This window comes from Manis javanica, chromosome 14 (assembly GCF_040802235.1).
Source record: "Manis javanica isolate MJ-LG chromosome 14, MJ_LKY, whole genome shotgun sequence".
In the NCBI taxonomy this organism is placed as follows: Eukaryota; Metazoa; Chordata; class Mammalia; order Pholidota; family Manidae; genus Manis; species Manis javanica.
Genome location: NC_133169.1, coordinates 15,151,707 through 15,164,277, shown reverse-complemented (window position 1 = coordinate 15,164,277; position 12,571 = coordinate 15,151,707). Strand labels below are relative to the sequence as shown.

At 35.4% G+C, this 12,571-nt stretch overlaps 1 protein-coding gene across 5 annotated transcripts in view; it reads left to right on the top strand.

Moving 5' to 3' along the window:
- The window catches only part of LYPLAL1 (lysophospholipase like 1), a 122,354-nt gene that overhangs the window by 61,121 nt on the left and 48,662 nt on the right, over positions 1–12,571 (top strand). The window lies entirely within an intron of this gene.

Genomic DNA, 12,571 nt, shown 5'->3' with positions numbered 1-12,571 from the left:
TCAGTTCTATTCGGTTCTATTTAATTTGTTTATTTACCCATATTAGAATCTAACTCATAGTTCCCTCTTTTACTTAATGGGTTGTAATATGTTGTCTTTTTTTTTTCTTTTTGGTATTGAAATGGTCCCAGGATTGACCATTTGGTGTCTCTTTGACTTGGCCTCAGTGTCATTTTCACATATCCCTTTCATTCTTTGAACATTGCATTACTCTATAGCTCAGAAGGATGTATCAGTCTCATCTTCTACTTTTCTTACCCAAGCCATTTAATCAGTCATTTCTCAAAGCATTCATTCCTGGTTCCAATTTACTGAACCACTAAGTAGACTCATTCTATTGGGGTATTGCTGTTCCCAGGCCCTCAGAGGAAAGAACTGGGGATAAATGTATATGTATTTATATACACACACATATACAACTATATGTATATGCATATTTATATATGTATATGCTATATTATACATATATGTGCTATTATATACAGTATATGAATTATATTTTATATGTATATTTTTTATATATTATTGAACATGTATGTAGAATTGTGTAGAATACACATACATAGAGAATATGCATGTGCATATACATATATATAATGAATTCATATGTGTATCTCCAGTTCCAATAATAGTGAGTATTCCCTTCATGAGTTGTTTTAGAGCTAGCTTTTACTGGCTTCTAACTAACATTTTTAGAAATTTTGCAAGCTGGTTGTTAAACTGCTAGTAGCTTCACATATTTGCATTCTTGCATTCACGTATTTGCAGCTGAAATACTAATCTTGCTTCTGAACGTCAGATCAAATTTCCCAATACCTTGCTGGATATCCGTCTTCTCATTGACACATCCCATGAGAAGAAACCCCAGAGTAGATAATGTGATCACATTTCCCCCTACCCCTGCTTCTATTCCTAATACTCATCTTATCACAGCTAAGAGTACAGCTTTCCTCCTAGTCCTAGACACAAGGAATAACAAAGTCATTTTTATCCACCCCATAATCTTAACCTTCCTGAATCTAGTTCCCAGGTTCTGTTTAGTTCATCTCTGAAGTGTTTCTTGTATGTCTGCTTCTTTTATAATCCTGGTTATTCATTGACATAGCCTTATTTTAGGCTTTTACTTCTTTCTTGCCTCATTAATTGCAGGTTTCTTTCACAAATTTCTTGCCCTGAATGAGAGGTACTGTATGATAATGGAACAATACCTCCTGACTCTTCTGAAACATATTAAAAGTTGAAGTTAATCAGTACTGGATGATTTTGGCTGTAGAAATCCTGATCAATTATGACTTAAACCATAAAAACAGTTACTAACCTCACATAGAAAAGTCAGAGGAGAAGTGCTCTCAGGTGTAGTACGGCAGCCCAATGCTATCATTAAAGACCCAGCTCTTTCTGTTCACTCTGCCATCCTTAGCATATTGGTCCTTTTCCTACATGTGTCATCCTGTGATCACAGAATGGCTACCAGAGCACCAAACAATGCATCCTCACACCACCACAATATTCAGGGCAAGAAGAAAGAAACAGCATGGTACAAGAAAGGTCTCACTTGTTTGTCTTTTATCAGGCAACAGTCTTTCTCAAAAATCTCCTGTCCTCTCCCCCACATCATAACTTTTAGAACTATGTTACATGGCCCTTAAAAAGAGGAGCTTCTTTCTAAAGAAAATATGACTTCTTTCTAAGGGACATGTTACAGAAGGGCCATGTAACATCTCTCTTAGGAAGAAGTCATATATACCCAAGTTCTCTGAGTTTGTTAAACATATATATTTATGTTATATAACATATATATTTTTATCATTTTATATATATATATATTTTTTTTTATTTATATATATATTAGTTTAAAACTTATATCAACTCTTCTGCTTTTTTGCTGTGTGAGTGATTTGTGGAGAAAACCACATCTATTCTTTCTAAACTTGTTCACACCCCTACACAGGGGCCAAATTCCACCAGGATTACAAAACATGTACTTACTAATTCAATGAGCATTCACTGAATATTATTGTAAATGTTCAGATACGGTAGTTAGCAACATAGGCAAAAATCCTTGCCCTGAAGGAGCTTACATTCTGCTGGCATATCTATTCTCTGTGAGAGGAGATCTGAATCAGAGATCAGAAGACTTTTCAGAAATACCTGCATTTACTCCCTGCCATTCTGCTTTACTCTTAAATTAAAACAGGAGTTGGGTGTTGATTTCTGGTGTGCTTTGAGTTTGACCTAAATTATATTTTTCCTGGCTAATATTTCTTAGTTTGTGAAATAAACTTGGACCTCTTCCTACTTTTAAGTACTAATAGTTGCAATGCTGTTTTTGCATCTTTTTGTTCATTTTGGTCCTTTATAGGGTTGAGAATTTTGTACTCTTGCATTTTGAACAGCCACCCTTCCTTCAGTTTAGTGTGTGCCATTGGGAAGAAACCTATACTTTAAATGGAAACCTTTGCTGTACAACGTGGCTTTGGAAAAGTCCCATAGGAATATTTTTAGATTGTACAGGGCTTGGCAATGAAAATAATTGGTTGAATTGTGACATTCAAACATAATCCTTGGGTTTTGACACCTTAAAAAAGAAAAGGGGGAATGTTATTATATTAGTCTCCATGATGCAGTTTCTTAAAGGAGAACAGCATATGCTTAATAACTTACTCCTTAATGTCTGTTTTAAAAGGACATTTTATCAGTCTGGATGCTTTGTAACAGCATGTAATAGAAAATACAGACTCTCTCTTAGTCCACTAGGGCTGTTATAACAAAATACCACAGACTGGGTGGCTTATAAACAACAAAGATTTACTTCTTACAGTTCTGGAGGTTAAACAGCCAAATCAAGGTGCAAGCTGATTGGGTTCTGGTGAAGATCTTCTGGGGTTCAGGCTGAGGACTTCTGGGTGTATTCTCACATGGTGGGAGGGGCGAGGGAATCTCTGCTGGGCATCTTTAAATGGGTACTGATCGCATACTCCCTCATGACCTAGTCACCTCCCAAAGGCCCCATCTCCTCATATCATCATCATCATGTGGCGTATTAGGGTTTCCACATACGAATTTGATGGGGTGCATTAGGGATGGGTATAAATATTTAGCTAATAGCAGTTTCAAACTGAATTAATAAATAAATGTGTTGCTTCACATAACAAGAAGTCCAGAGGTTGGCAGGCTCTAAGTGAAGTGCCCTCCACCACACAGCCAGGCTTTTAGGGACCCAGGTTCATTCTGTCTCTTGGCACTGCCATTGAAAGAGGGCCAGCTGTGCTCTCAGGCCAGCTCCTTTCCGGCCAAGTGATGGCCAGGCACTACATTCAGATACAACATCATTAAGAGCAAGAAGGAAAACCATCTCACTTTCTGACTCTTTCTTAGAGTGAGAAACCTTCGCTGGGTCCCCAGAAGACTCCTTCTCACATGGTATTGGCCAGACTTGGTTCACATGCCCATTTCTGAACCAGGTACTAGCAAGAGAAAGAAGTGTGGCTGTCATGATTTGTGTTGTCAAATCAGGGTCCCTTCCCTAGATTTGGGGATAGGTTCACCTTCTCATGACACATGTGGCTTTTTATAGGGCAAACACCTGAATGAAACTGGATTTTCCTAGGAAGGTGTTGGAAAGAGAGAAAATGGATTCTGAATAAGTAGCAAAAAGTCCCCCCACAATCTCCAACAATAGAAAACTTTCTACTTAAGGAATATTGCCATATTTTAGCATTTAAGATATATGCAATTGCTTTTCTCATCTGATGCAATTTGTTACATTTTTTTACATACATAATTACATGTATGTTCCTCAGCTTCCTAAGAATAGGACACTTGCCTCAATATATCTCTGTGGTGAATATTTAACTGGCAGTATTTTTTTTCAAATATGTTTCCAAGCACTTTTAGCTCTTTTAATCTTTGTAACAACCCTTTGAGGTAAATACTGCTATTCCCATTTTACATGTGAGTAAATTGAGGCATGGAAAGGACAAGTAATTTGTCCAAGGTTACCCAGCTAGGAAAATGTGTCTTTGGCATTTGGAGTAAGAGAAATCAGAAGTGTCTAAATATGGCCAGATCCTTTGCCCTGAAGCTAGTTTTATCAAAGCTCTCTAAAGACACAGATTTTTTTTACTAAAGTATTGTTGATATACTATCTTAGGAAGGTTTCACATGAGCGGCATTGTGGTTTCAATATTGACCCACACTATCAGGTCCTCACCCCCCACCATCGCAGTCACTGTCTATCAGCTTAAATATACAGGTTTTTGAAGAAGACAGAATTCCCCTTCAGTGGTTGGAAATATCTGTCTTAAGTGAGATTTAAAAACTGACCTTATTAAGACCACCACCCCATGGCCTTTCAGCTATATAAATAAAAGATGAAAGATTTTTCTCTGAAATAGAGGTTTTTAAAATGCTTACCTTTAAGGAGTTATAATAGTATGCATCCATTATATTCCATGTCCTAAATATTTCTTGAGAGAGAAGGAAGAGAGGGAAGGAGGGAGGGAAGCTATTAGGCCAGAAGACAGATGGAAAATGGGAATGGAGAGGGGAGAAGTATATGTGTGCAAGGGGCACAGTTAAAGGAGAAAGCACAGGTAACATTCTCTACTGAGAAGATAGTAAAATCTAAAATGGAAAACTCAAGCAATAACAATTGCAAACATTACTTAGAGATGTGCAGGTAAGTAGCAACATAATCACTAAAGAATTAAACAGCAGGGGACCACTCTTTTGTATAAAAAGGCTTATAAAACAAAAAGTTAAAATTTTAATAAAAATAATGAAATTAAAGCAAATGATCAGTGAAAGTGTTTCACAGCTGCTCATTGGAATATAGTACCAATATTGGTACCATATCAGTATTTTAAGTCATTAGAATGTTACGGAGAAGTCATGCTTCATCGTCTAGAGAATCCTCTCTGTTGCTTTTCCTTTTGGTTAAATACTACTCTGTTCTCTCTAACTTCTCCAGGTTTGCTCTTAAGAACTATCATGAACTATTGTGTATGGAGGCCATTTTGAAAAAAAGAATAAACAACCTGAGTTACGTTCACTATTCAGCCACTTAATAATCGCCCAGTAGGTTCTTGCTGCTATTTGGTTGGTTCAGCAATATCAATCCATTGGTCAAAAGAAAATTAGTCTAGCTGGGGTTGTATTGTCCTGACCATATGTTTTCAATAGTATCTAAAAGTAAAATATATACAAAGTTAATCTCATGTCATTACAAATCTTAAGGTAATTGTAGTTAAAGTTTAGCAGACAGTCTCCAATCCATAAATGTAATACTCTGTCTACGACTGTGTCTCCTTTAACCTTATTCTATTACCTCGCTTGGTACTTAATACCTGAAGTGTTATCTAAGTTCTCAGCTGGGATCCACATTTGTTCAGTTTGATTCCCCAGGGACTGGGGAGCTTTTGGGAGTATTCAAGGGTACTTGTTTTCACTAAAGGCAGTTTTAAATGAAAAGCTGAATTTTGAAGAGCCGTGTCAGGGCAAGTCTTAATCCAATCTTTCTGCCAGACTCACACAGTCCCACTGGGCCACCCACCCAAGTGGACCCTGTTCTGATTCAGAAGTCATTTTTAGAAGCCCTTTTAAAAAATCACTTGTCAAAATTTAGTTATATAAATCCTTGAAAATAGCTAATAAAGCCACTAGCAATGACAGCTAACTTGTCTAGGACATTTCAAAAGTACTTTTAAATTAGTTCCTCTTGCCAGTATATTGAAATGCCTGGAATTTTAAGTAAATCACCCTTAAGATCCCTTAACAATTTCGTACAGATGGAGGGCCACGTGGGTGAATATCTTGCACGCATGGGGATGAGATCCAGATGACGAGAATGTAGAAAGGGTCATTTGAAACATGTTAGAGGAGAACATTGAAAACATCAAACACTGTGATTGTAAGCAATGGAAATAACTGTCCTAAACTGTAAAACAATGCAAGAATATGAAGATGTCAAAACCCATACTATCTCTGTTTAGTCTTTCTCTGGACTAAAAATATTTGTATCCTCTGTCAAGAAGAGATTAGCTTGAATATATAAATATATTCAAACATATGCATATTAATAAATGTATATAATATATATCACATTAGCATATATGTGTACATAGTTATGTTTGTGTATATGCATACAGGTTTTTTAGAGGACAAATGTCACTAGTAAACTACAGAAAATGTACACAATTAAGCCTTTATTTCCTAATTTTCTTAGTACCACCACCAAAGCTAGAAAATATAAAAATAAAAAGGATCATCATTTTTAAACAAATGGGAAAAACACTCTCTGGGGAAGTCCAACCAGACTGTTGTTTTGTCTGCATCAATTTTTTTGCAGACTGTCTGGCATTCCTTGACAGGCTTGGCATGCCTCCCTTACATGTTGAACATCAATATCTATGGACAACTACATATATGTTCTCATAAGGCTAAAGGCTATGTCAAACATCTACCAATTTATATGTGTAATGATTTCTGTGTGGCACATAGCTGTCTTATTTTCAGTAAATAGCTTTTTCAGAAATAAGAAATTTTTCATGTGTCTCCCATGACACATACATAGAGAATACTTAGTACAGAACTTCCATGACACTGTAGAATCTGTCCATTTATAGGTAATTGAAATTATGTATGTTTCTACTGCAGTTGTTCCCATACAAGTGACAGTCAGATTACAGGAGACATGTTTTCTCTTCAAAGTCTAAACTCTAATTTCTTACCTGTCATAATGTATCTGTTTCAGAAATACTTTTCCTTTTAAATAACCAAATATTATCTATATTTCCTAAAGTCTGGGAGATTTTAGGAACATATTTATTACATAGATTTGGAATAAAGGGGTATTCTTAGATGGCTTAACTCTTCTGTAACTCAACATAATGCCTAACCTGAAATAGCCTCACTACAGTTCATTTAAAAACACACATACATACATGCATAAAAGCAGTATATATAATGTGAAGTTGGGCCCTTAGCTTATGTCATATACACAAATTAACTCAAAATGGATCAAAGACCTAAACGCAAGTGCTAAACTATAAAATTCTTGGAAGAAAACAGGAAATCTCCATGACATTTGACTTGGCAATGATTTCTTGGATATGACACCAAAAATGCAGGCAACAAAAGTAAATATAGCTAGATTGGACTATGTCAAAATTTAAAACTTCTGTGCATCAAAGGACACAATCAACAGAGTGAAAAGGTAACCATGTAATGGGAGAAAAGATTTGCAAATCACCTATCTGGTAAAGGTTAATATCCAGGAGATGTAAAAAAAACTACAACCGAGCAACAACAACTACGGAAAGATTAAAGACTGAATGAAGGACTTAAGTAAATACTTATTCAAAGAAGATATGCAAATGGCCAAAAAAGTATATGAAAGATGCCGAAGATTGCTCAACAGTCAACAAGGAAACGCAAATCAAACTACAATGAGCAATCACCTCACACAGTATCAAAAACAAGTGTTGGCAACGATGGAGAATTTGGAACCTTTGTGGACATTGGTGTAAATGTAAAATGGTACAGCTGTGGTGGAAAACAGTATGATGGTTCCTCAGAAAATTTAAATAGAATTACTTTATTATCCAGAAATTAAAGCTGGATTTCAAAGAGATATTTGTGCATCCATGTTCATAGCATCATTCACAATGGCCAAAGGTGAAGCAATCCAAGTGTCCACTGATGGGTGAACAGATAAAACATGGTATATAAGTAAAATGGAATGTTATTCAGCTTTTAAAAGGAAAGAAATTCTAATGCATACTATAACGTGGGATATTAACCTTGACCTTATACTAAATAAAATGTCAGTCACAAAACAAGAAATACTATATGATTCTTAAAAGAGGTAACTAGTAAAACTCAGAAAACAGAAAACAGAATGGTGGTTTTCCCAGAGGTGAGAGAGAGGATAATAGGGAATTGCTGTTTAATGAATATGTAGTTTCGATTTTACAAGATGAAAAAGTCCTGGGTATTGTTTGCACAACAATGTGAAGATATTTATCACTACTAAGCTTCACACCACAGATAATGTTAAGATGGCAAAACTTCTGCTTTTTCATCACAATTATTAAAAAGCAATGTAAAAAATGTAATCAGATAAGACGAAAACTGCTTTCCAGGGAAGAGATGATCTCTACCTATAAGTACCGCCACATATAAGGGCACGGAAGCTATAATTGGCATTGTGAAGAAAAGATGTGGCATATTTGTGGGAAAAACTGAAGAATATGATGGAAAGACCATCACCTTTGATGTCAAACTAAGTTTTGAGAGTACTAAGTATTGCTATGTTGAGCGAAGGTCACTGAATGTTCTGGCCCTAGGTTCTCCATATTAAGGAGAGGCACATATATAAACCTTATAAGAATGTTTTGAACATGGATTGTTACATGTGTGTTTATTAACTTCCTAGTACACAACCTGGAACAAAATACTAATCCATAGTTAATTGCTGTTACTATAATTATATCCCTGTTCAAGTCAAAATGATTTTGCTTCAAATAAAATTGTTTAGAACTTTGAAACATTAAGTAATGTATCAGAGTTTCTATTTAATACATATAATTTCACATGTAACTTATTAAATTGGTATGTTATTGATCAGTCTAAAAAATGCACAATTCTGTTAATTTCCTTAAATAATAGTTTTCTTTCTCTAATAAGTAAACACTCAGAATTCTAAGTGTAGAGTCCCACATTCGTTTATTCACAAATGATTGAATAAAAATAATCAGAAGTCTTATAAATTTTAGAGAACATTAAAAGTTATAAAAAGTAATAATGAAAATCTGTACATTAAACTAGAAGAAACAATTACTCTTAAGTTAGTAACTTTTATTGGAACCTTTATTGAGTGCGCATTGTGTATGCTCTAGGGAAGTTATATTTGCAAATGGACAACTTTTTATCCTTGTACTGGATGGAAATAAGAATGTGACAAAGGCCAAAGTCACTCAAAATGATTTTTTTAAGTATTAATTTTTCACACTAGCTTTCTGTGTAGTTCTTACATAATGTAACATAAGGCCTCTCCTTTGTGTACATCATAATTCATTTTGACCAAGATGTCTTGAGGAAAAGAAAAGATTAATTTAATTACAATATTGTTGGGGCTTAACTGCAGAACATATGGTTTTAGATGGCTGACAAGACACTTTGCAGAGGTTGAAATAACCTCACCACTAAATCACACTCTAACCCATGTATTTGCTCATAGTTACATCTGTAAGCAAAAATGTAAACATCTGAAACATAAAGGTGACATTCTTAAAACAGAAAACTTTTCACTGAGAACATGTATTTTCTAAAGTTAATACTGAGGCATCTTTGATTACTACCAGACCATGCTGAATGAGAAAGTGAGGTCAAGCCAAACCTTTGTTTACAGAGTATAATCTAATTACCTAAAAATCAGTTATGCAAAAATAGGCCAGGATCTGACTTGACATCAATGCACTCTTAATATTTCAGACAATCTACTTTACATTCATTCTTGGAGTGTATGACTTGATCAAAAATGTTTTGCCCAGAAATCAAGCTTGCCATTTCTACTCTGTATGTGTACGCATACTGAGTGCATTCAAAAATAAAATTGCCTACTTCCTACATGGTTTTCTAAGACATACTCTTTATGTATGTGAGCCTCTGAATTCAAGCATAGTCTTGGCATCAGGAAGACTTCTCAAAGCCAATATGGAGATTGAGTACACCAAGCTTGTTTTATATACGAACTGCCAGCATTTAATAAACTTCTTGCCTACCTTCAGCACATTTGTGCTGGGAGCCAATAGGTTGACATTGTTAAGTTCCGTTATCAGGGAAGGGACTAAAGGCATGGCTCTAAGGCTCCACATTTGTTCAGAGTTCCAACAATACTGTTTTCATTATAGTGAGCTCAAATAAGCATTAACAGTCTTTCTATCAAAGAAATTAGTTCTTATGTGAACGGCCTATAAATAAAATTGTTATACAGTGGAATAATAGGAGCATATAATGAAACTTGATTTCCAGCCAAACAAACATATGGACATTAAAAATTTTTTAAAGGAAAATGTGCACTATATGGGTCCCATGTGGGATGATTGAAGTCATCCACTAACATGTGTGTCTGGATTCTATCCATTTCAGAGCACAAGATTCTTTCAGGCAGGGAACTGCTCTTACTGTCTAGGGGTGTTGGATGTGAGAAGATGTGGTTTCCTGTGGGGAGAAAAAGGGATGAGGCAAAGTTTTCAACAGTTACCACAGTTTTATTCAACACATTTTATGGGGAATGGGATACTAAGATTCATGGCATAGGCAGTATTAGCAATTATAGCATTTGCGATCATCCCAAAGCAAGTAATGATGCCTCTATTTTGTATGAAGAGTTATCCTACAGATAAGACAATTGAAAACTGCTTTCCAGGGTAGAGATAATCTCTACCTGTAAGTACTGCTGCATATAAGGGCACGGAAGCTATAATAGGCATTCTGGAGAAGGGATGTGGCAAATTTGTGGGAAAAACTGAAGAATACCTGCATGGTTTTACTTGTCCACACCAGAACTCATCCTAATTCTGTATTTTCACTTATTGTTTCATATAATCATTCATTCAAAACCTTTACTGGACACCTATGAATAAGACTATCTCCTAATAAGCAAAAACAGCAAAACTTTATTCATCTCTGGCAAAACAGTCCCACTTATATAATCCTATTAACAATACTTTTCATATACCTCTAGCTTCTTAAGACTTCTGTGATAAAATAGTTGAATAATCCACTCAAACTTCTTATAAGTTTTATTGAAATGTAATTGAGAATAAGAGAAATCACTGGGTTTTTTGTTTTGTTTTAACACCTAAAACTGCTTGGGTTCATAGCAAATGCTAAGCAGAAAGTAATGCTGTTAACTACTGAATATTTTGATAATAGTGAAAAGTAATGGTTAAAGCAACATAGAAAGTCAGGTCAGCCCAAATAACTATACACACTCTTTGGAAATTCCCTACTACACATTGAGGCCGAGAAAATTTTGAGTGTGCTGTTAGGCTAAATAAATCATCAGCAAAACTTTTGCAGATTATGTAAGCTTCAAATGTCATGGTTTAAATATTTTATATCTTCAGTGCAAGAGAAAAAAATTTTTTTCAAGTTACACTATTTGGGGGTTAATACTGACCAAGCTATGGGTCTTAACAAAGACTCAGATCCTTCATGTGGAATAGAAAAGTGGTAGGGAGAAGTTTACAATAGTTAGCAAAGATTTTTGTCAACACTTTTTATTGGATAATGTAATACTAAGCTTCATGAGGCACAGTATTAGTCATTGCAACATATGGCATTATCTCTGAGCTGTGATGATGTCTCCATTTTGTATGAAGGAGTTACATTGGTTACCCTCCTGCTGGGTCCAGTTTGACTGTAAACTTCCTGCTACTCTTAGTTTCTGTCTTCTTTCTACCCTTTATCTGGTTTTCACCTGTTTTTTTTTAACTCATATTTCAGTTTAGACTTCTCTTCCTCCAGGAAGCTTTCTGGGACTGACTGAGTTGGGCTTCCCCCAGGTTTTCTCAAGGCACCCTGTACGTCCTCTTTCATTTCAACTGTAATTCCCTGTTTAATATTCTATCCACCTGCCTAGCCACCCCCTCCCTCTATTAGGGCAGAACTGTCTCATTTACCACGTTGTTCCCAGCATCTAGCACAATCCATGGCACATAAAAGTTGCCCAATATGTATGTATTGAATGAATGAAATGATAAGTGAATGAAAATGAATGAATAAATGTGTGAATGAGCATCTGTAGACCTAGCTTCTAGACCTTGCTGTTAAATTGTCTGAATGTCTTTTAGCAAATCACATCTCTCTGCCTTAGTTTTCCTCAGGTTCAAAATGAGAGGTGTAGGCAAGATAATTTCTAAAAACTTCATGGATCTCAAGGTATATGGTTCTGTGATGAACCCTTCATAGTAATCCTTCCTTCCACCATTCCATTTGCTGTGGAATGTTTTTCTGAACTTCACATGCATATGTTGAGGAAGAACTGCTTCTATAAGCAAATTTGTAGCTAATAACCCAAATATCGAGCATTTGTTTAGGTTTTGGGGCAAGATCTTGAACGATTGCTGACTCTGTACATGCTCTCTGCTGTACAATGTTAAGACTTACCACAGAAAATCAAATAGTATGTAATAAAATAAAATAGAGCCCTATTTTACCTATACCAGAACAGATAAATAACAGAAACCTCATCTTATTTTAAATTTTCATTAGCCATTTAAGAAAATAAGTTTACTATAACCTTAAGACAACTGGAGGATGAAGGTAGACATGTAATCTCATTACCATAATTTAGACAAAGATGTTTTAGCCATTGTCAATATTAATTCAAGCAGAAACTAAGGAAGAGAAGGAAATGACATATGTTATCTTGAAAATAGAGTGAATGACCTTGAGAAGGTGATTGTGTCTTGATGAGCGTCTGGCCCAGGAAATTTGTACATCAGGAAAAATTGACTATCTTTCTATTTGTCTATCTTAACTGCTCTGTTCCTCATCCAGA